This window comes from Rattus rattus, chromosome 7, assembly GCF_011064425.1.
Source record: "Rattus rattus isolate New Zealand chromosome 7, Rrattus_CSIRO_v1, whole genome shotgun sequence".
Classification (NCBI taxonomy): Eukaryota; Metazoa; Chordata; class Mammalia; order Rodentia; family Muridae; genus Rattus; species Rattus rattus.
This window is the reverse complement of record NC_046160.1, coordinates 76,500,576-76,521,695: the sequence shown is the minus strand read 5'-3', so window position 1 is coordinate 76,521,695 and position 21,120 is coordinate 76,500,576.

The window sequence follows — 21,120 nt, the reverse complement described above, 5'->3', positions numbered from 1 at the left end:
AAGGAAGAGAACTACACCCTAGAAAAAGCAACAGAGTAATCTTCTTGCAAAGAAACCAAAAGAAGAGAGATACACAAACATAATTCCACCTCTAAGAACAAAAGTAACAGAAAACAACAATCATTGTTTCCTAATATCTACAACATCAATGGACTCAAAATGTATCAATAGATACTTAAAAAGGACCCAGCATTTTGCTGCATACAGGTGATGCACCTCAGTAACAAAGGGGGACAATCCCTCAAAATAAAAGACAGGGAAAAAATTTCCAGGCAAATGTGCCCAAGAAATAAGAATGGAGTAGCCATTCTAATCTCATATAAAATCAACTTTCAACGAAAAGGTATCAAAAAAGATTAGGCAGAACATTTCATACTCATTAAAGGAAAAATCCACCAAGATTAACTCTCAGTTCTGAATCATATGCTCCAAATGCAAGGACACCCTCATTCATAAAAGAAACTTTCTAAAGCTCAAAGCACACACTGTACCGCACAAAATAATAGTGGCTGATATTAACACTCCATTCTCATCAATGGTCAGATCATGGAAACAGAAACTGAAGAGAGACACAGTGAAACTATCAGAAGTTATTAACCAAATGGATTTAACAGATATCTGTAGAACATTTCATCCTAAAACAAAAGAATGTACTTTCTTCTCAGCACATCATGGTACTTTCTACAAATCTGATCATAGAATTAGTCACAAAACAGGCATAAAAAGGTACAAGATGATAGAAATAATCCCATGCATCTTGTGAGATCACCATGGAATAAGGCAGTCTTCAATAACAACAAAAGCCCACATACACATGGAAGCTGAACAACACACTACTCAATGTTAATTTGGTCAAGGAAGAAATAATAAAAGAAATTAAAGATGTTTTAGAATTTAATAAAAATGAAGGCACCATATATCCAAACTTATGGAAAACAATGAAAGCACTGCTATGAGGAAAACTCATAGCTCTGAGTACCTCAAAAAACAACAACAACAGAAAACTCAAAAAGAACCAACCAAACAAACAAAAAAGTCTGTAGAGAACATACAGTAGGAGCTTGAACATACACTTTAAAGCTCTAGAAAAAAAAAAGAAGCAAATATACCCAAGAGAATTAGATGGCAGGAAATGATCAAACACAGGGCTTAAATCAACTAAGGAGGAAAAGAAAGCGCTGTAAAAAGAATCAACAAAACTAGAAGCTGGTACTTTCGGAAAGTCCACAAGATCGATAAACCCTCAGCCAGAACGACCAGGGGACACAGAAACAGTATCCAAACTAATGAAATCAGAGATGAAAACAGAGACATAACAACAGAAACTGAAGAAATAAAAAAAAAATCATCAGATCCTTTTATAAAACACTATTCTCAACAACATTGGAAAATCTGGATGAAATGGACACTTTTCTAGACAGATATCAGGTACCAAAATTAAATCAGGATCATATAAACTATCTAAAATATCCCATACCTCCTAAAGGAATAGAACAAGTCATTAAACATCTCCCAACAAAAAATACCCCAGGACAAGACGGGTTTAATGTGAAGAATTCTATCAGACCTTCATAGAAGACCTAATACTGATACTCTTCAAACTACTCCACAAAATAGAAACATAAGGAACACTACCCAATTCATTCTAAAACCACAATTATACTTTTAGGTAATTACACTTATAGGTAAACCACAAAAAGACCCAACAAAGAAAGAGAACTTTAGACCAATTCCCCTTATGAATATCGATGCCAAAGTACTCAATAAAATTCTCACAAACTGAATGCAAGAACACATCAAAACAATCATCCAAAATGATCAAGAAGGCTTCATCCCAGGTATGCACGGATGGTTCGATATACAGAAATCCATCAAAGTAACCCCTTTGCAAACAACAACAACCTTTCATGATAAAAGTCTTGGAAAGAGCAGGAATTCAAGTCCATACATAAATATTTTAAAAGCAATATACAGCAAACTAGTAGCTAGCATCAAACTAAATGGCGAGAAACTTGAAGCAATCCCACTAAAATCAGGGACTAGACAAGGCTATGTTCTGTCTCCCTTTCTTTTCAATATAGTACTCACAGTACTAGCCAGAGCAATCACACAATAAAAGGAGATCAAAGGAATACAAATTGGAAAGGAAGAATTCAAAATATCACTATTTGCTGAATGTATGATAGTAAACTTGAGGGACCTGAAAAATTCCACTGGAGAATTCCTAAGCCTGACAAACAACTTCAGCAAAGTGGCTGGATATAAAATTAACTCAAACAAATCAGGGGCCTTCCTCTCCTCAAAGGAAAAACAGGCCAAGAAAGAAATTGAGGAAATAACACTCTTCACAATAGTCACAAATAACTTAAAATTCCTTGATTTGACTCTAGCCAAGCAATGAAAAATCTGTATGACAAGAACTTCAAGTCTCTGCAAAAAGAAATTGAAGATCTCAGAAGATGGGAAGACCTCCTATGCTCATGGATTGGCAGCATTAATATAGTAAAAATGGCCATGTTGCTGAAAACAATCTAAAGATTCAATGCAATCTCCATGAAAAATTCCGACTTAATGCCTTACAGAGTTACCCAGGATAGCAAAACTATCCTCAAGTATAAAAGAACTTGTAGGGGACTCATCATTCCTAACCTCACACTGTATAATAGAGCAATAATGGTAAAAACAGTATGGTGTTGGTACAGAGACAGGAAGGTAGATATATGGAATAAAATTGAAGACCCAGAAATGAACTTACATGTTTTTGTCACTTGGTCCCTCCAATGGAAAAAAAGATAGCATTTTCAACAAATGGTGCTAGTTCAAATAGAGGTCAGCATGTAGAAAAATTCAAATCGATCTATTCTTATCACCTTGTACAAAGCTCAAGTTCAAGTGAATTGAAGACCTCCACATAAAATCAGATACACTGAAACCAATAAAGAAAGTTGGGAAGTTCTTTGAACACATAGAAACAGACTAAAGTTTCCTGAGCAGAAAACCAATGTCTTATGTTCTAACATCAAGTATCGACAAATGGGACAAATGGGATCATAAAATTGCAATGGTTCTGTAAGGCAACTGACACTGTCATTAGGACAATACAAGAACCAAGAGATTTGGAAAAGATCCTTACCAATCCTACATCCAATACAGGGCTATTATCCAATGTATGCAAAGAACTCAAAAAATTATATTTTAGAGAATCCAATAGCCCTTTTTAAAAAATGGGCTACAGAGCTAAACTATTCTCAACCAAGGAATATTTAATGTCTAAGAAGCACGTAAAGAAATATTCAACATCATTCATCATCAGGGGAAGATTCCACCTCACACCAGTCAGATTGGCTAAGATCAAAAACTCAGGTGACAGCAGATGCTGGTGGGGATGTGTAGAAACACTCCTCCAGTTTTGGCGGAATTGCAGGCTGGTACTACCATGGTGAGAATCATTCTGGAGGTTCTTCAGAAAATTGAACATAGTTTACTGAGGACCAAGGTATATCACTTCTGGGAATATACCCAGAACATGTTCCAACATATAACAAGTGCATGTGTTCCTCTATGTTCATAGCAGCCTTATTTATAATAGACAGAACCAAGAAAGAACTGAGATGCCCTTCAACAAAGGAATGGGTATGGAAAATGTGGGATATTTACACAATGGAGCACTACTCACGTATTAAAAACAATGACTTCATGAAATTCTTAGGCAAATGGAAGGAACTAGAAAATATCATCCTGAGTGAAGTAACTCAGATCCAAAAGGACATGTATGCTTGTACTCACTAATAAATGGATATTTAGCCAAAAAATACAGAATACCCACTACACAACCTACAGGACACAAGCAGGTTAATAGTTGAAGGACCCAAGTGGGGATTCCTTCATTCCACTTGGGGGGGAAAGAAAGCAATCACAAGGGTAAAGGGAGGGAGGGACCTGAATGGGAGAGGACATAGGGAGGAGAAGTGGGAACATGATCATATATTGGTGGGTGTTCACGAGGGAAGCCCTGAGGGCCAGCAGAAAGAAGGGAAGCAGTCAACCTTGGGAGATAGGAAGTGGGAGAGCCTCTGAAATGTACCTGAAACCCAGGAAGCGAGAGCCTCTCAGGTCTTAAAGTGAGGGACCTCGGATGAAGTACTTTATAGTGGAGAGGGGGAATGTGTAGAGTCTACCTCCAGTAAAAGAACAGGACATCAAGTGGAGAAATGGGGTTGCCATCCCACAGTTAAAGCTCTGACCCAGGACTGTTCTTGTTTGAAAGAACTGAAGGGACAATATTGGAGTAGAGCATGTGGCAAAGGAGGTCCAGTGACAGGGCCCAAATTGAGATCCGTCTCAAAAGGAGGCCCAGGGCCCTGACACTGTTACTGATGTTGTAGTTTGCTTGGAGACAGGAGCCTAGCATGCCTACTCTTTGAGAGGCTTAAGAAGCAGCTGAAAGCGTCAGATGCAGATACTAGCACCCAACCCATGGATGGCAGCCAGGGACTCCTGTGGTTGAATATGGTAAATGCTGGAAAAAGTTGAGGAGGAGGTGGGCCTCTTGGCAAGACCAGCAGTCTTACCTGACCTGGACCGCTGAGATCTCTCAGACACTGGGCCTCCAACCAAGCAGCATACATGAGCTGCTGAGTCCCTGTGCACATATACATCTGAGGTCTGCCTGGTCTGGCCTCAGGGAGAGTAAATGTATCCAACCCTGGAGAAATTTGAGGTCCCAGAGATTGGGGCAGCCAGTGGAGTTGGGGTGGGGAGATGGGGATATCCTCTTGGCGAAGGAAGAGGGGTGGGAAGGAGGTATGTGACGGGGGAGCTGTCAGGGAGCAGAGTGGATAGACTTGGAGAAGGATGAAGTCTGAAGTGTAAACATGATTAAAAATAAAAAAGATAAATATGTGCCTTAGATAAGTTCAAATAATTTTTTATTATTTCTTAAAAAAGGAGAAATTCCACAACTATAAGCTTCCCATAGGACCTATCAAATTATTAGTCATTATGAGCTGCTATGTCTAAAGTGGCTTGAGTCCACCAGGGAGCACTTCTAGCCCTATGTATGGACCCACTGTGTATTTGTGGGTTTAGCCTGTATAAGCTGACATAGAAAATAAGTTTGAGGTGGTAGCTTCATCCCCTGAATTCCAAGTCATGGCCCTTGTCAATCAGTGTTAATGTGTGTGTTCAATAAACCGTCCCTTTCTGATGAATAAACTAACAGCATAACCAGAAAATCATAGATATCCAATCTTAATTCTACATAACAAAGAAGTTGAGTCTACAACACTCATAAATTCAGTGTCGCTGAACGGAGAGTAGATATATTTATAGCATCTTGATCTCAAGATACTATTTTTTCCTTTCATGAAACAAAGCAAATTAATAATACCATAACCTATTATTTAAAATCACTGCAGTTTACATTTTTGACAACGGTAACAAACCTGAGTGCTGCAGATTGCGCAGCATCCTTCTGAGTCACTAAAGGGAGACCAGGTTTCCTTCACTTCAGAGCTGTTCTTTCTGCCTTACGATCGCGGCCTCATTTCAAGGCCTTCCACATTCCACCCAGCTGAGGAAACAGGCATCTGTACCAGACTTGTGTGGGCAGAACGGAAGTAGGCCATGCTATTTCTTTCACATTTCCCCTACTGCTTTATTTACCCATATTAACCACCTTGAAAAAAGAATTGTAAAATGAATTTTATATTCCCCAAAATAGAGAAAATAATCACCTACTTCGCAGTGCAATGCACTCTACTCAACATGCGTATTCTACACTTTTGTCAACTCATGATGCTCTCTTCTCATGCAGCCGTTATTAGTAGAAATCTCCTCATAATGTTAGGCATAACTCAGAATCTAACAGGCAGGATTTAAATTTGATGGACAGAATTAAAAATAAATGACAGAATAATAGCATTTTAAAGGCAATAAAATTGAATTATTTTTCTAAGTAAAAAACCCTAATTAGGTTCTCAATTACATTTTCAATCCTTTTAGGAAAAAATTATTGCAATTACTTATTCTGCTTCATAGTTTCAAACTCATTAAATATTAAAGTGATTTTGCCAATTATTCTGTTTGCTTAAAGAGTAAATTATCGTGAAGATCACTAAGGACATTCATCTCAAGAATCAAATAAGAGGTGCATATTGCTATTTTGAAACTGTTTTAAACCAATTATGAACACATTTATTCACTTAGTTTTTATCTATGATGAGGGATGATGGATGCGATATGCTTCGCATAAGACTTAGCTATGAGATGTTACTTACATCAATGTACAACAATGTTCTATAAATTAAGTGGACTAACATTGCGTATAAAATAACACAAACAGTAAAATATGCTTATAAGCAATGGTTATGTGGAAAACAAGAATATTTTACAGACAGTACTGGTTTCAACTATCAATTTTTCTTCCAAATAAAAGTTTTCAAAGCAAAATATATGCTATCATGTATGCCTATATATTCTACAAGAGTGTTTCCGTATTTTACTAATTTGGTAAAAGAAAAATGATGAAAATGATATTTAGGTTGATGTAATTCCAAAAGGTCTAGAGAAAAGGTAGTGTTTGGCATTCACTTTAGGTGTAATTATAAAAAAGATATCAATCAGTTCAGTATCATTGGGTCTATACTGCACACTAGCTAGCTTCCTTTGCAGTGTGTCTCATGTGTTGACCACCCTGGCCAATATTATGTTGACATCTCAGCCCATAATCAGAGAGTATTAGGAAATAATATTACTAATTTATAACCCATTTAAATTTTAATTTAAAAACATAGCTAGAAGGAAGATATCCTAAAAAGATGGGTTATGCTCCCCAGAAAGCCAAGAGTTATAAAACAACTCATGCCCAAGAGTGAGATGCCTTTTATGGCTTTTATGGTTTGTTGATCTTGGAAGTCCCAATGTTCATCCAAATATTTCAGGTTCTTGTTATCACTCACTGTTGACAAATGGAACTAACTAATAAGACCTTATTCGTCGGGTGTTGGGGTTGGTAGAGAGACAGATCGTTGGTAAAGAACACTGGCTCCTCGTGCAGAACACCTGGATTTGATTCCCAGCATGGTTATAACTCCTACTTCAGAGAATCTCTTGTCCTCTTCTGATCTCCACAGGGACCAAACACATGAGGCAAACTGACATACATAGGAAACACATTCATACAAAAAAGATATTTTTACAGATACTATTAATGAATACAAAACAAATCTTATTTACATGATATAGAGAAATAAAGCTGGAACTAAAATAGAAGCATCCTCCTACTGGATAGCATTCATAAGAGAAGATAGAATGAAAGCTGCTGGAAAAGAAAGGCAACAACATGCTTTCCTCACTGTGAACCCTAGGGGATGGAATGTATACTCTTCCAGGCAAAGTAGGACATTTATGGAAATAACCAGTTACTCTCAGACTGGATTTGAGCCTCACTTCACTAGATACATTTATGCCTAGAAATGTCAAACTGGTCAAAAATCCATAGCTGAGATGTCTTAGGTCCTGGAAGTGAACTTCATTATTTTTCTCTAGTTCATTTGTCATGTCAGCAATCTATCATTTATATGTATTTATTTTTATAGCCACAGACAAATGCTACAATCAGAAAAGCATAATATTAGGATGAATGGCAGTGAATGTAGAGATAAATGTCTGCCTAAGAATATTCAATGGTCGAGTGTCCTTTCCTACAAAGTACATTTGCACCTTGCACCATAAGGCTTAGTTAACACTGCAGAAAATAGAAGAAAAATTTAAGAATTGAAAGACAGAGAGAAAGACTGTGATACGATGTGATGTTTTCAGTGCAGAGCACAGACAATAAATGCCACGGACCATTGAGGCACCCCAGGGGGACTGGTTTCAGGTGGGCAAGGAGTCGGCAAATGACAAACAGACAAAGAAGCAAGGTGGCCTTGTATCTGAATGCGATTTTACTGTTCCAGCATCAGACTTTTTTAATCATAGAGCAAAGCAAAAAGCAATGTTGCAAATACACAGGAACAGAAAGGACAAAGGTTCTCGGGAACAGTTTCACAATGTTCTTACTAGATATTCATAAATTGGACCCAACTCAGTAAATCATTCATTTGCGAGGAACATGTGAAGTTGATGTTATCTCTGATGTTTGAGACAGTAGTCAAGTTAGCAAGTCACTCAGTAGTACTTGTGGTCAGCAGTTAATTATCTGAGATTTTATAGTAACCTTCTTTTTGTTGCTTTTTGAGCTGACAAATTAGATTCATCATATGTGGGCTTCTTTCTAATTTCTTCTAATATATTTAATTCTAACACTAACTCTACTTAGAGGCTTTTAGAACTGTATATTGATACCATTTCTATTCTCTTTATATAATAAACACCATGAGGGTCATGACTGTGCCCATTTCTCCATAAATGGGAGTGAATAATATAATACCTTCTTTCCAGTGTGATTGATCCATCCATTCTCAGATTCATCATAAACTATATATGGCAAGGGATCAAGGGGAGCACGCTGTGGCCCCATTCTGCTTACAAGGGGAAACCACCATTTCCATGCTATAAACAATTGACATCTGCCATGCACGAATCTCTTAGGAATGCCACAAAGCCCCCTCTTTTTAGAGATTTCAGGGTCTTATGAAGGAAACTCATAAGAGTGAGTGACCGGAATAATTTTCTGTTTAACCCTCCCCAATTTTAAGGGCTATATGTCTTTACAGGGGGTTCTGGTAAAGCAATTCTTACTGCTGTAGTTCAGTCAAAAGTCCCTATTCCATAAGATAAATGGTGACATTTTTCCCACAGAAAGACCAAATCCCAAGTAGGGTCAGTGTTTACCTCTCTTGCCCTTTCTGTGATCTTTCTTTGTCCATGGGACAAGAGTAGGGGCAGAACGTGCCCTGAGCAAGGTAGAAATGAGATAGCAAGAAAAGATGTTCCAAGCATGGCAGCCACAACATGTGAAGCACATATCCTTCTGAGAGCACAGCCTACCCCTCTAGGAGATTGACTTGCTTGAAGTCATCCCCTCGGGTGAGTGTGCCAGGCTTCTGCCCAGCCACACAGACTCCACTGGAGGGAGTGTGACAAATGCAAACATAATTCATGGCACCTGCATTTGCATGCAATGATTCTACAGAAAATGGCTCTGTCAAATTAAAAATTCAATCCAGAAAGAGCTACTGGCTATGATGCATTTTAAGGAAGGGACAATCATTCTCCTTACTTGTGTGCTCATTTATAATTGTACCACTCTACTATGGATAGTTACAAATCCATGGTCTAATAGACCTGGTTAAATGTAGTGGACTGACAAAATAAAGAGACATGAGTGTGTGAAAATGACTTGTAGAGAATGGGGTGATATGGATGGAGGGAGTTGAGATCCAATGTGTGAGGACCCCAATAATCAAACGCACATATGTATGTCTAAAAATATAAAATAATAAGTTAACTTCCAGTATTTTCCTAAAGAAGAAAATATTGCACGTGTAAGGTGCTTTCTTTTCTCTCACACTCTGAAGTGATTTCAGCAAATGTCATATATGGATATATCATCCAGGTAAGTGAGTGTACGTGCACAAGTGCATGTGCATATGTATCTGCATGTGTGCATGTGTGCATGTAATAAATTTGAACTGAGTTAGGCAGTGTAGTGTGTCAGCTAGTGTTTATAAGGGTTATAAAAAAGCAGTAAATAATACTGTACTTTTAAATTCTACTTTGTAGCAGATAATATACTGGATTGTACAACAGTGAATAATTCATTCTCATGGGGAGGAGTTGATAAAGCATAGTGCTGCATTTTAGCCCAAGCTTTTCTCTAAGATCTCTTGCCATTCTGCGTCTTACAATCTGAGTATTTGATTTACATGTGTCTCCCTTAAACACTCTACTTCACTTGTGAAACTGCCACTTGTTTATAGGTGTTGAAAAATAGTGAACCCTCAGCTATGTAATATGCACATGAAAGGAATTTCTTTTACCATGTTTGGATACCTATTCTTATGGAAAGTGTTTAATTTTAGTTTGTCATCTTATTTTTGTTTGTCTTTTGGGTTTTGTGTAAATATTTTTATGACAAACATTCTCTGGTCTCTAAATAAATTCTGAAGTTGCTCATCTTATGCCCAAACGCTCCCCGCCTACTCACAACATTTGATTTTCTTTTCAGTAGACTTGGGTATCCTATGCTTAAGACTCAATTAATTTACCCAGCAGTTACAAAGAAATTCTTCTCGTTAAAACAGACCTAATTATTTCAACTCCACTACTTACATCAATTATAAAATTATTGCCTTATCAGGTGATCAACAGAGTAAAAAATTGAGACAAGAAGTGATTAAGGATCATATTGTTTGGGAAACTATAGATGAAGCTATTAAGATATACATCATAAAAGGTGAGGAATAATTTATAACAGTCATACAAAATATGTAGGAGATTTTATAGATGAATGTCTCAATAAAAATCATAACATCCTTGATCTGAACTTAAATTCTGTAATCCAACAGTGACACAGCCCTGAAATGTCCTATCGTGCTGCTGTGCACTCTGCATTCTGTGCTATCAAGTGGTCCCCAGTGTTTAATGTGTTAGGAATCCTGACTCTTATTTTGCTATAACATTATTTTTAATATCAAGGGAATGATACAATTTTACCTTTCTTACCTGCATGGTAATATCAATTGCAAATGCTAGTATTTATTTCAGACTTTTATTTTAGGTTTGGGTTTTTGACTTTGAAGATGTTAGATATTTCCACTTGCATATGCTGAAATTTCATTATTATTCCAGAATTCTCGAACATTTTCTTGAATTATAATTAGGCAACATAAAGTTAATGTTATATGGAGGTTTAAAGCAAATATATTTGAAGTACAAAACTCCCCAAGGAAGACTTGTTTCCTGAATCTCAGTTGGAAATTTTCTACTGGAATTTTATGTAGAACTGAAGTAGTTAGTCTTACCAGTATCCCATGTTTTCATGCTTCAAAGTAATATTTAATTTATCATAGGCATATTTACCTAATCAGATATATCAGTGGCATATTTCAAAACAAAATAGCTCTTTAAAGTTCCCACAAAATTAATTTTCTAAAATACTTCATACTTCATTCTTTCAAAGGGGAACAATAATGGTCATAAATAAATATTAGCATAAAAATACCAAAAAAACACTTTATAATCTATTTATTGTTTCTTTTTCTTCACAGTTTTGTACAATAATGCCACAGCAAGAAAAATATAAAAATAAGTAATTCATCCATGAATTCTAAGCATTCTTTTGTGAAAGCTCTACCAGTTTACACACAGAGACACACACGCACACACACACACACACACACACACACATATGTGTGTGTATGTGGGTGTTCTGCATGCATATACCCATATATGTATATAAGTATATAGCTATTTATGATGTGAAAAGGTATTGTCAAATCATTGTGCAATGTCAACAGTATTCAATTTCTTTCATTGAAAAGCTCTTACAAAATCATTAATAGAAATATCATTACAATTCTCACTGAGAAGATAATGACTAATTTTCATGCTAATGCTATGACCCTGATAGAGGGCAATTATATCTGAAAGCCAATCAAATATTCATTATCACAGAATAAATTTGTTACTTAACTGCCTTTTTAGAAACTCAAAGGCCAATTTAAAAAAATTTGAGGGTGTTCTACATTATCATTTAGTTCATGCCTTATGAAATTTCTTTCTCTGAAAATACCACTGTATTACCTTAAGTTATTAACTTATTTCAACATAAAATTTACATAAAATACTCATACTCACTGTGATGTGTGAGAGGATAAAATTCCAGCACACACTTCTTGGACAACAGTAGCATTTCATGTAGTAAGCTCTGTCAGCTGGGCACATACCACAATTGGTGACATTTACTCAGTCGCTTAAAGTCAGCTGAATTTGGTGCTTAATAAGCACTTAATTCCACCTGTGATCAGCTGGTAAAAACAAATTATTCAGGGAATCAGCATTGTACTGCATGTGTGGACAAAGATACCAACCAACCATATCAACCAACCAACAAACAAAATATCATCAAACCAAAGAGTCACAATAAGAGACATTTTGTGTTATTTTCAACTCCAGAAGACCAGTTTCTTCACATATCATATTTTTATTGCTAACTAATTAACCAGTAAATAATTTCTTCTTTGAAGCAACCTCTGTATGAGTCTTTCTATATAAAGCTAAAAGCAGGCGGCTACAAATTCATATATATTTAATCAATTTGTGTGGGTTTCTTTCATTTCAGTTTTTATATTTACTTTCTCATTTTTAGTGGTCCTTTTAGAATTTTGAGATTTGTATATTGGCTTATGATCATATTCACTTCACACCACCCTGCTCCACTCACCCCTCAGTAGTCCTCTCCATCCATCTTCCTTCTCCTTCTCACTCTAAATTTTCTCATGATATTAAATATATCAAGTCCAATTTGTGCTACCCATATATTCTTGAAAATGTGGGCTTCACTGGAAGGGGTGACAACTAACCATGGGCTACAGCTTCAAAAACACAAACAAACAAACAAACAAAAAAACAACAACAATGAATATTGAATCCCTTTCTTCCAAAAGCTACTAATTGCCAAGACATGAGTGTAGAAGTTAGTGTCCACCTTCTCCCTCTAAAGTGGAATTTCGTCTATCCTGAGCCTTCACAAGTCTTAAGCATGCTGTTTCAACTACATAGTGCTAAGTGACGTAAAGTCAGTATTTAATGAGCATGTTTCCTAAAGTTGAAATTTTGTTTAAAGAGACAAACTTGTAGAAGCAGTGAAAAATGATTTTATCTAGAGGTCAGCTGCAAATACAACATATGTCTTAGTTAATGTTTCTGGTGCTCTGATAAAACAACACAACCAAATCAACTTAGAGAGGCTTTTGTTTATTTTGTTGACAGTACCACATTATGGTCCATCACTTCAGATTGTACGAACAGGAACCTGGAGGCGGACACTGGAGCAGAAGCCATGGAGAATGAGTGATCACTGACTTGCTTTGCATGACTTGCTCTGCTCACGTTTTTCCTTTCCTTTCCTTTCCTTTCCTTTCCTTTCCTTTCCTTTCCTTTCCTTTCCTTTCCTTTCCTTTCCTTTCCTTTCCTTCCCTTTCCTTCTCTTCCCTTCCCTTCCCTTTTCTTTTCCTTCTTTTCATTCTCATCTTTCTTTCTTTTTTCTTTATTTTTAGATTAAATTACCTTTAAATGTAGAGAATTTCTCATGATATGGAACAAATTGTGAACTGTATGGAACTAGCTTGAAATGAATCTTTCTTGGAATTTTGAAATTGGTTTATCAACTAAAATATCCTCATTACAAGAGCACAAAAATATAGGTTAAGGGACGATTTCTGATTATGGTGATAAACACTATGATCAAAATAAACTTGGGGAGGAAAGGTGTTATTTAATCTCACACCTCTAGGTAATGACACACCACCCAATGAAGCTAAGGCAGAAACTCAGGGCAAGAATCTGAAGGTAGGAACTATATCAGAAACCATAGAGAAGTGCCTCTTATATGTTTGTTCTATATGGCTTTTTCAGCCTGCTTTTTATACTGCCCAGGATCACCTTCCTTTTCTCATATATATATATATATATATATATATATATATATATATAGTTTATTTATGTGAATATGTATAGTGTGTGCTTGTAAGAATAGGTGTGTTCTTTTATGAAGTTGGTAAAATGTTCTTATTATATAATGAATACTTTTTAGCTGGGCCAAGGTACAAGAAACTTACATACCCAAAAACATAGTGCTAAGTTACCTATAGCCTTGTAACTCCAGCATCCTTGAAACTCTAATACTTTCATCATGCCAACTATATACTTGGTCATCTAATAATCCCAGCCTACCATATAGAATAGTAAGACTAACTCAGATATATAATCCTAAGTTTATTTTATAAAACTAAACATTTTATAAATAAAAGCATCATTGTTAACCTATCATTTTGGAAATTATTAGAGGTTTATTTCTTTCTAGGTTGAGTAGGAAAAAGCCATCATTCAAGACAAGTACTTAATGAGGTACTCCAACATTGAAACCATCTAAGAAAAATATTTTTTGTAAGGTATAAAACATAATGACAAGCCTTTCTAATGTTAACTGTCATAATTAAAGTTTCTTTCCATTAGAGAAATTGTGACTTGAGATTAACTGATTAACTAGATTAATTATATCAATACTCTGCAGGCAATATCTAATAGGTGAATGGGAAAATGAGTTAGACATTTAGTTCTGTATCATAGGCAGAGGGTGCTGCTGCTTAGTCTGAAAAAAATGCAAATGAAAGAAAAAAATCTCAGACTAGCAAGTATGACACCAATGTGTAATGACAAATAAATTGAAAGGAAAATCATAGTGAACAAGTGTATGAAACACTGATAAAGAGATAGGCAAGTTGCCTGTATCATCTCTCATATTCCTTTGATACTGTTATAAATTTTCTTGCCAAGAGTTGTTTTCTGAAAGACCTTCTTGGATATTGGCAGTCATTGCCGGATACAAACATAATTAATATCATTATTTTATAATGATCCCTACTATCACTTACAAAAAATTATTAGATGTAAAAAGTATCAAAATAGGAAAAAGAACCCTGTTTCACTGGACTCTAAGGTACATTACAGTAATAGATATAGCACCTTTTTAATATTAAACTATATTTTACATTAATTTAACACAAAACAATTTTTCTAATATCATTTAAATACAGGATGTCTATTAATTTGAATAATAATTACTATATTCCACCTACTAGTTATGGTGTTTATCATATGTAAATCAAAATAAATTATGTTGACATTAAACAGATTGAGAAAACATGGCATCATTCTCTCATGATTTTACAAATAAATCAAAAATATACTATAATGAAATATGTTGACATTAAACAGATCTGCAAAATATGCTTCATTCTATAATGATTATACTTAAGACAAACAGCATAAGGAGGGTGAAGTGTGGTAAACAGCAGGGGTGTTGCTGCTCTATACAGGATGGCGGGAGTTGTTTACATTAAGAAAACAGCACTTGAGGGAGAGCATAAATTGAGTATGGTAATGAATGAGAGAACCTTTGAAGAGCACCCTGTTTCTCCCGATGATAGAACAGAAGGGTCAGAACTGCAGAGTGAAGATAAGGGTACAAAAGGTAAGATGAATATCATCTAAGAAGAAGAATTGTTGAATATATAATAATAAAACGAGCAAGACTGCATTATATATTTCTGTATATCTTACTAAATAAGAAAGAAGTTAATTAGAAATGTGGATCAAAGGAGTGAAATGGCATGTATATTTAAGAAGGATCATTTGAACTCCTTCTGGGAAATAGGGCAAAGTTATGAACATGAAAGGAAAGAAGTACACTTAGGGATAGACGGTAAGATTTCAGGTGTGGAATAATGTCCCAGTGGGCTGTGATCAAGAGTTCAAAATAATCTCTTAAGTATATAGTGAGTACTAGTCCCTCCCTATGCTATAGGTCATCCTGTTTTATTAACCCATCAGTACATATTTATCAGTTACTCAGAAACCTGAAAAGTAACTGAAAAAAAATTAACACAGCCTTTATCACATTTTTTTTAATTTTCTACACTCCAGATTTTATTCCTCTCCGTGGTTACCCTCCAACTGTTCCACATCCCATATTTCCTCCTGCACCTTGTCTCCATGACGAAGTCCTAAGTCCCCACCCCACCCACTTCACCAAACCTCTAGACTTCCTGGGGCCTCCAGTCACTTGAGGGTTAAGTGCATCTTCTTTGATTGAACCTAAACCCTGGAGTCCTCTACTGTATATGTGTTGGGGGGCTTATCTCAGCTACCTGGTTGGTGATCCGGTGTCTAAGAGATCTCAGGGGTCCAGGTTAATTGAGACTGCTGGTCCTCCTACAGGGTTGCCCTCATTCAGCTTCCTCCAGCTTTTCCCTAATTCAACCAGAGTGGTCAGCAACTTCTCTTCATTGCTTGGGTGTACATATCTGCTCTGATTCTTTTAGTTGCTTGTTGGGTCTTTTGGAGGGCAGACATGATGGGTCTCTTTTTGTGAATTCCCCATAGCTTCAGTAATGGTATCAGGTCTCAGGGCCTCCCCTTGAGCTGGATCCCAATTTGGGCCTGTTACAGGACCTTCTTTTCCTCAAGCTCCTCTCCATTTCCATGCCTGCATTTCTTTCAGACAGGAAGAATTATGGGTCAGAGTTTTGACTGTGGGATAGCAATCAGATCCCTCACTTGATGCACTGCCTTTCCGCTGGAGGTGGGCTCTACAAGTTCCCTCTCCCTACTTTAGGATATTTCATGTAGGGACCCTCCTTTTGAGTCCTGGAAGCCTCTCACTTCCCTGGTCTCTGGTACACTCTGGAGGGTCATCTCTACCTCTTTCCACTCGAGGTCTCCTGTTTCTATTCTTTCTGCTGGCCCTCGGGATTTATGTTCTTTCCCTCCACCCAATACCAGATCATATACACCTCTTCCCCCATCACATCCCCTTTCCCTCCCTCCCACCTTGTGGTTGTTTTCTTCTCCCTCCCAAGTGGGATTTAGGTGTCCTCACTTGGGCCCTTCAGTTGGATGACCTTTTTGAGTTCTGTGGACTGTATTTTGGATATTCTATACTTTTTTTTGGCTAATATCTACTTATTAGTGAGAGTATATCGTGCATGTATTTCTGGGTTTGAGTTACCTCACTCAGGATTTTTTTTTCTAGTTAAATCCATTTGCCTGCAAAATACTCCCTTTTTTAGATTAATACTCTTGACAAAATACTTCAACAATTAAAAACTGGTGAAAGTTCTATGAATCAAATAGGCTTTTAAAACCTTGCTAGCTAATGAGGTCCAATAGATCCATACAGATTACAGGCTATTGCCAATTCTATTTGTTAACCTCCAAAACTTTACAGTAAAACCCCATTGCCCATTCTATATTCTTGAATCACAGAACATAGAGTAGTGATACTGATATTTACCTGGATGTTTCATCCTTACTAGCTAGCTTTAAAGTGTTGAAAACTACTATATATAGTACTGAAGAAAGAAAAATATTCATCAATCTTAGCCAGGTAAGAACCCTGAAATTACTCCAGAATAACATATTGATCAGTACAATGGAATACTAATGTGACCACTCTGGGTGACCATCATACTTAAAACTGTAACTACTACTATGACTGACTATCACAGTGAAAATTCCAACTGACCAGTATGATAACTATGATAACTATCAAAGTGACCCTCTCAGATGACTATCGCAATAGCTATTAGAGATGAACAATGAAATTGATCACATCAGCTGGAAATTAACACTGATCACCCAAATGACAGTCACAGTCAACACTATAAATGACTATTTCAATAATCACTATAGTTATCAACTGTCATTGAATATCACAATGACCACCACCGCTGACCATCATAATGACCTTTACAACTGACCAAAGTAACTGATCACAATAGTGATGAGCTTAGATGCCTAGAAGAGATGAACATTAACACTAGGCACTATAATGTCCACTATATGATTATCACAGTAAACACTAAAACTGACTACTTCAAGGACGACCACAATAACCACCATAGTGACAACAATGGCTGATCATCACAGGGAATGAGGCAATATTTGTCATAATGACCAACTAAGTGAACACTATGGGTGACCATCACAGTGACTACCACAGAAGGTCATTATAGATGATCATAATAGTGACCATATCTTGTTGTCATTGCTGACCATTACAACGGGCACTATAACAGACCACTACTGTGACCATGACAACTGTTCATTGTATTTACCACTATGGTCACCATTACTATTCACCAGCACAGTTACCTCTTTGCCTGACATTTCCAGTGAAAATATAATCATCATAGTGACCAACATAATAACTACTATGACTGAACAATTCAGTGAATACTGCAAATGAACACATCAATGACCACCACAGTGAGCACTGTAGATAAACACCTCAGCAAACACTGCATCTGATCTCCACTATGACTAAATCTATGGCAAAATGTGCCCAGTACTCCAAAGATATCACAAATGGAAGAGAGGTTAATCAGCATCATTCTAATGTTTTCAGTCCTGCTTCACAAAATGAAAACTACACATTGAACAATTTGGGGGACAAAGAGCTATGCATACATTTGTCACAGTCCCTAAGGGATACCACCACTAATAATATGATAGTTTGAACATAATTGGGGAAAGAGTAGGGTACACAAAGTGTAAGAGCTAGAGTTGCTATTAGAGAGGAAAATGTGTTTTGTGTACTCACTACATTATATATTTCTTTGTCCAAATAATATGTTACCTAGAATATAAATGAAGCCTGATATTATGTGAATTATGTCCTTGGGTTAGGATAGGAGGAGGAGAACCTGGGTCTCCATTATAACTTTGGATTCAATACCTTCAGATTCATGAAGATAATAGTGTCAATATAAATTTTGTACTATTTGAACACTTCCATAATTTGGATACTCTGTAGCTTACAATCATTTATATTCAAATTTTCAGGAATAATACAATATGATCATCACACTTACAAACAAAAGAAGAATATTGTCAAAGACAAAATACTAGAATTAGGTAATTAATTTTTGTCCAAAGCCAATATTAGTGTATATATAATCATCAATACTGTAAGATCTATTTGTGTCATCTAGGAAGCACTTATATTAACACAGGCAGTCAGTAAGACATATTGAAATAAAGCACAGAATGTATATATAAATTCGAGATAATTTAAATTTTACTAAGCATTTATTATTTCATAAATTTAAAATTATTTTAGCATTTATAATGGTGTAATAAAGTTTCTTTTTTAACTTTTACTTTTTCCTTTATTTTAATTTCATTTTTCTTGCATATTTTAAGTATTTACACTTCAAATGTTATCCCCTCTCCCACTGCTTCTATAAGGATGCTCCCATTCCCACAAACCCATTCTCACCTCATCTTCCTGGCATTCCCTACAACGGGGAAATAAGCCTTCACAGGACCAAGGGCTTCGACTCCTACTGATGCTGGACAATGCCACTCTGCTACATATGTGGCTGGAGCCATGGTTCCCCCATGTGTATTGGTTGGTGGTTTAGTCCTTGGGAGATCTGGGGGGTCTAGTTGGTTGATATTGTTGTTCTTCCTATGGGGTGGTAAATACCTTAAGTTCCTTCAGACTTTTCTCTAAATACCCCATTTGAGGTCCCTATGCTCAGTCCAATGGTTAACTGCAAGCATCCTCATCTGTATCACTAGGGCTCTTGGAGAGCCTTTCAGGGGACACCCATATCTGGCTCCTGTCAGCAACCACTTCTTGGCATTACCAATAGTGACTGGATGTGCTTGCATAAGGGATGGATCCCAAAGTGGGACAGTCTCTGGACGACCTTTTCGTCAGTTCCTGCTCCATTCTTTAAATGTGTATTTCCTCCCATGAGTATTTTGTTTTCCCTTCGAAGAAGACTGAAGCATCCATATTTTGGTCTTCTTCTTGAGCTTCATATGATCTGTGAATTTTTACTTAGGTATTCCAAGTATTTGGGGTAATATAAACTTATCAGTGACTGCATGCCATGTGTTTTTTTGTTTTTGTTTTTGTTTTTTTTTTTGTTTTTGTTTTTGTTTTTTTTGTTTTTTGTGACTGGAGTATATCTCACTAAGAATGATAGTTTCTTGTTCCATCTATTTGCCTATGAATTTCATAAAGTCATTGTTTTTAATATCTGAGTAGTACTCCATTGTGTAAATGTACCATATTTTCTGTATCCATTCCTCTGTTGAAGGACATCTGGGTTCTTTCCAACTTTAGGCTATTGTAAATAAGGCTGTTATGAAAATAGTGGAGCATGTGTGCTTGTTATATGTTGGAGTATCATTTGGATATATGCCCAGAAGTGGCATAACTGGGTCCTCAGTTAGTACTATGTTAATTTTCTAAGGAGCCACGAGCCTGATTTCCAGAGTACTTGTACCAACCTACAATCCCACCAACAATGGAGAAGTGTTCCTATTTCTCTTCATCCTTGTCAGCATCTGCTGACACCTAAGTTTTTGATCTTAGCCATTCTGACCGGTGTGAAGTGGAATCTCAGGATTGTTCTTAGTTGCATTATTCTCATGACTAAGGATGTTGAATATTTCTTCGGGGGCTTCTCAGTCATTCAGTATTCCTCAGTTGAGAATTTTATTTTCAGTTCTGTATCTCATTTTCTAATAGGATTATTGGATTCCTTGGAGTCTAACTCCATTTTAATAATTTTATTTTTCTTGGATATTAAATTTAAAATGTTACCCTTTTACCCTTATGCCATATCCTTCCCTCCCTTATTCCTCTGGAGTCTAACTTCTTAAGTTATTTGCATATATTAGGTATAAGCCCACTATCAGATGTAGGATTGATAAAGAAGTTTTCCCAATCTGTTGGTTGGCATTTTGTCCTATTGACAGTCCTTTTCCTTACAGAAATTTTATAATCTTATGAGGTCCAATTTGTTTATTGTTTATCTTAGAGCATAAAGCATTGGTATTCTGTTCAGAAAATTTCCCCTGTGTCTATGTGTTCAATGCTCTTCCCCACTTTTTCTTCTATTAGTTTCAGTGTACCTGATTTTATGTGGACATCTTTGATCCACTTGGACTTGAGCTTTGAAAAGGAGATAAGAATGGTTCAAGAAGGAGGATGACAAAAGTGTAGATGCTTTACTCCTTCTTAAAACGGGAAGCAAAAATATTCGTAGGAGGGGAAATGGAGGCAAAGTTTGGAGCAGAGACTGAAGGAACAGCCATTCAGAGCCTGACCCACATGTGGCCCATATATACAGTCACCAAAACTAGATAAGATTGATGAAGCTAAGAACTGCATGCTGACAGGAACTGGGTATAGATGTCTCCTGAGAGACCCAGCCAGAGCATGTAAAAAACAGAGGCAAATGCTAGCAGCAAACCACTGAACTGAGAACAGGACTCCTGTTGAGGAATTAGAGAAAGGATTGCAAGAGGTGAAGGAGCTTGCAACCCCATAAGAACAAAAATGCCAATCAACCAGGACTCCCAGGGACTAAA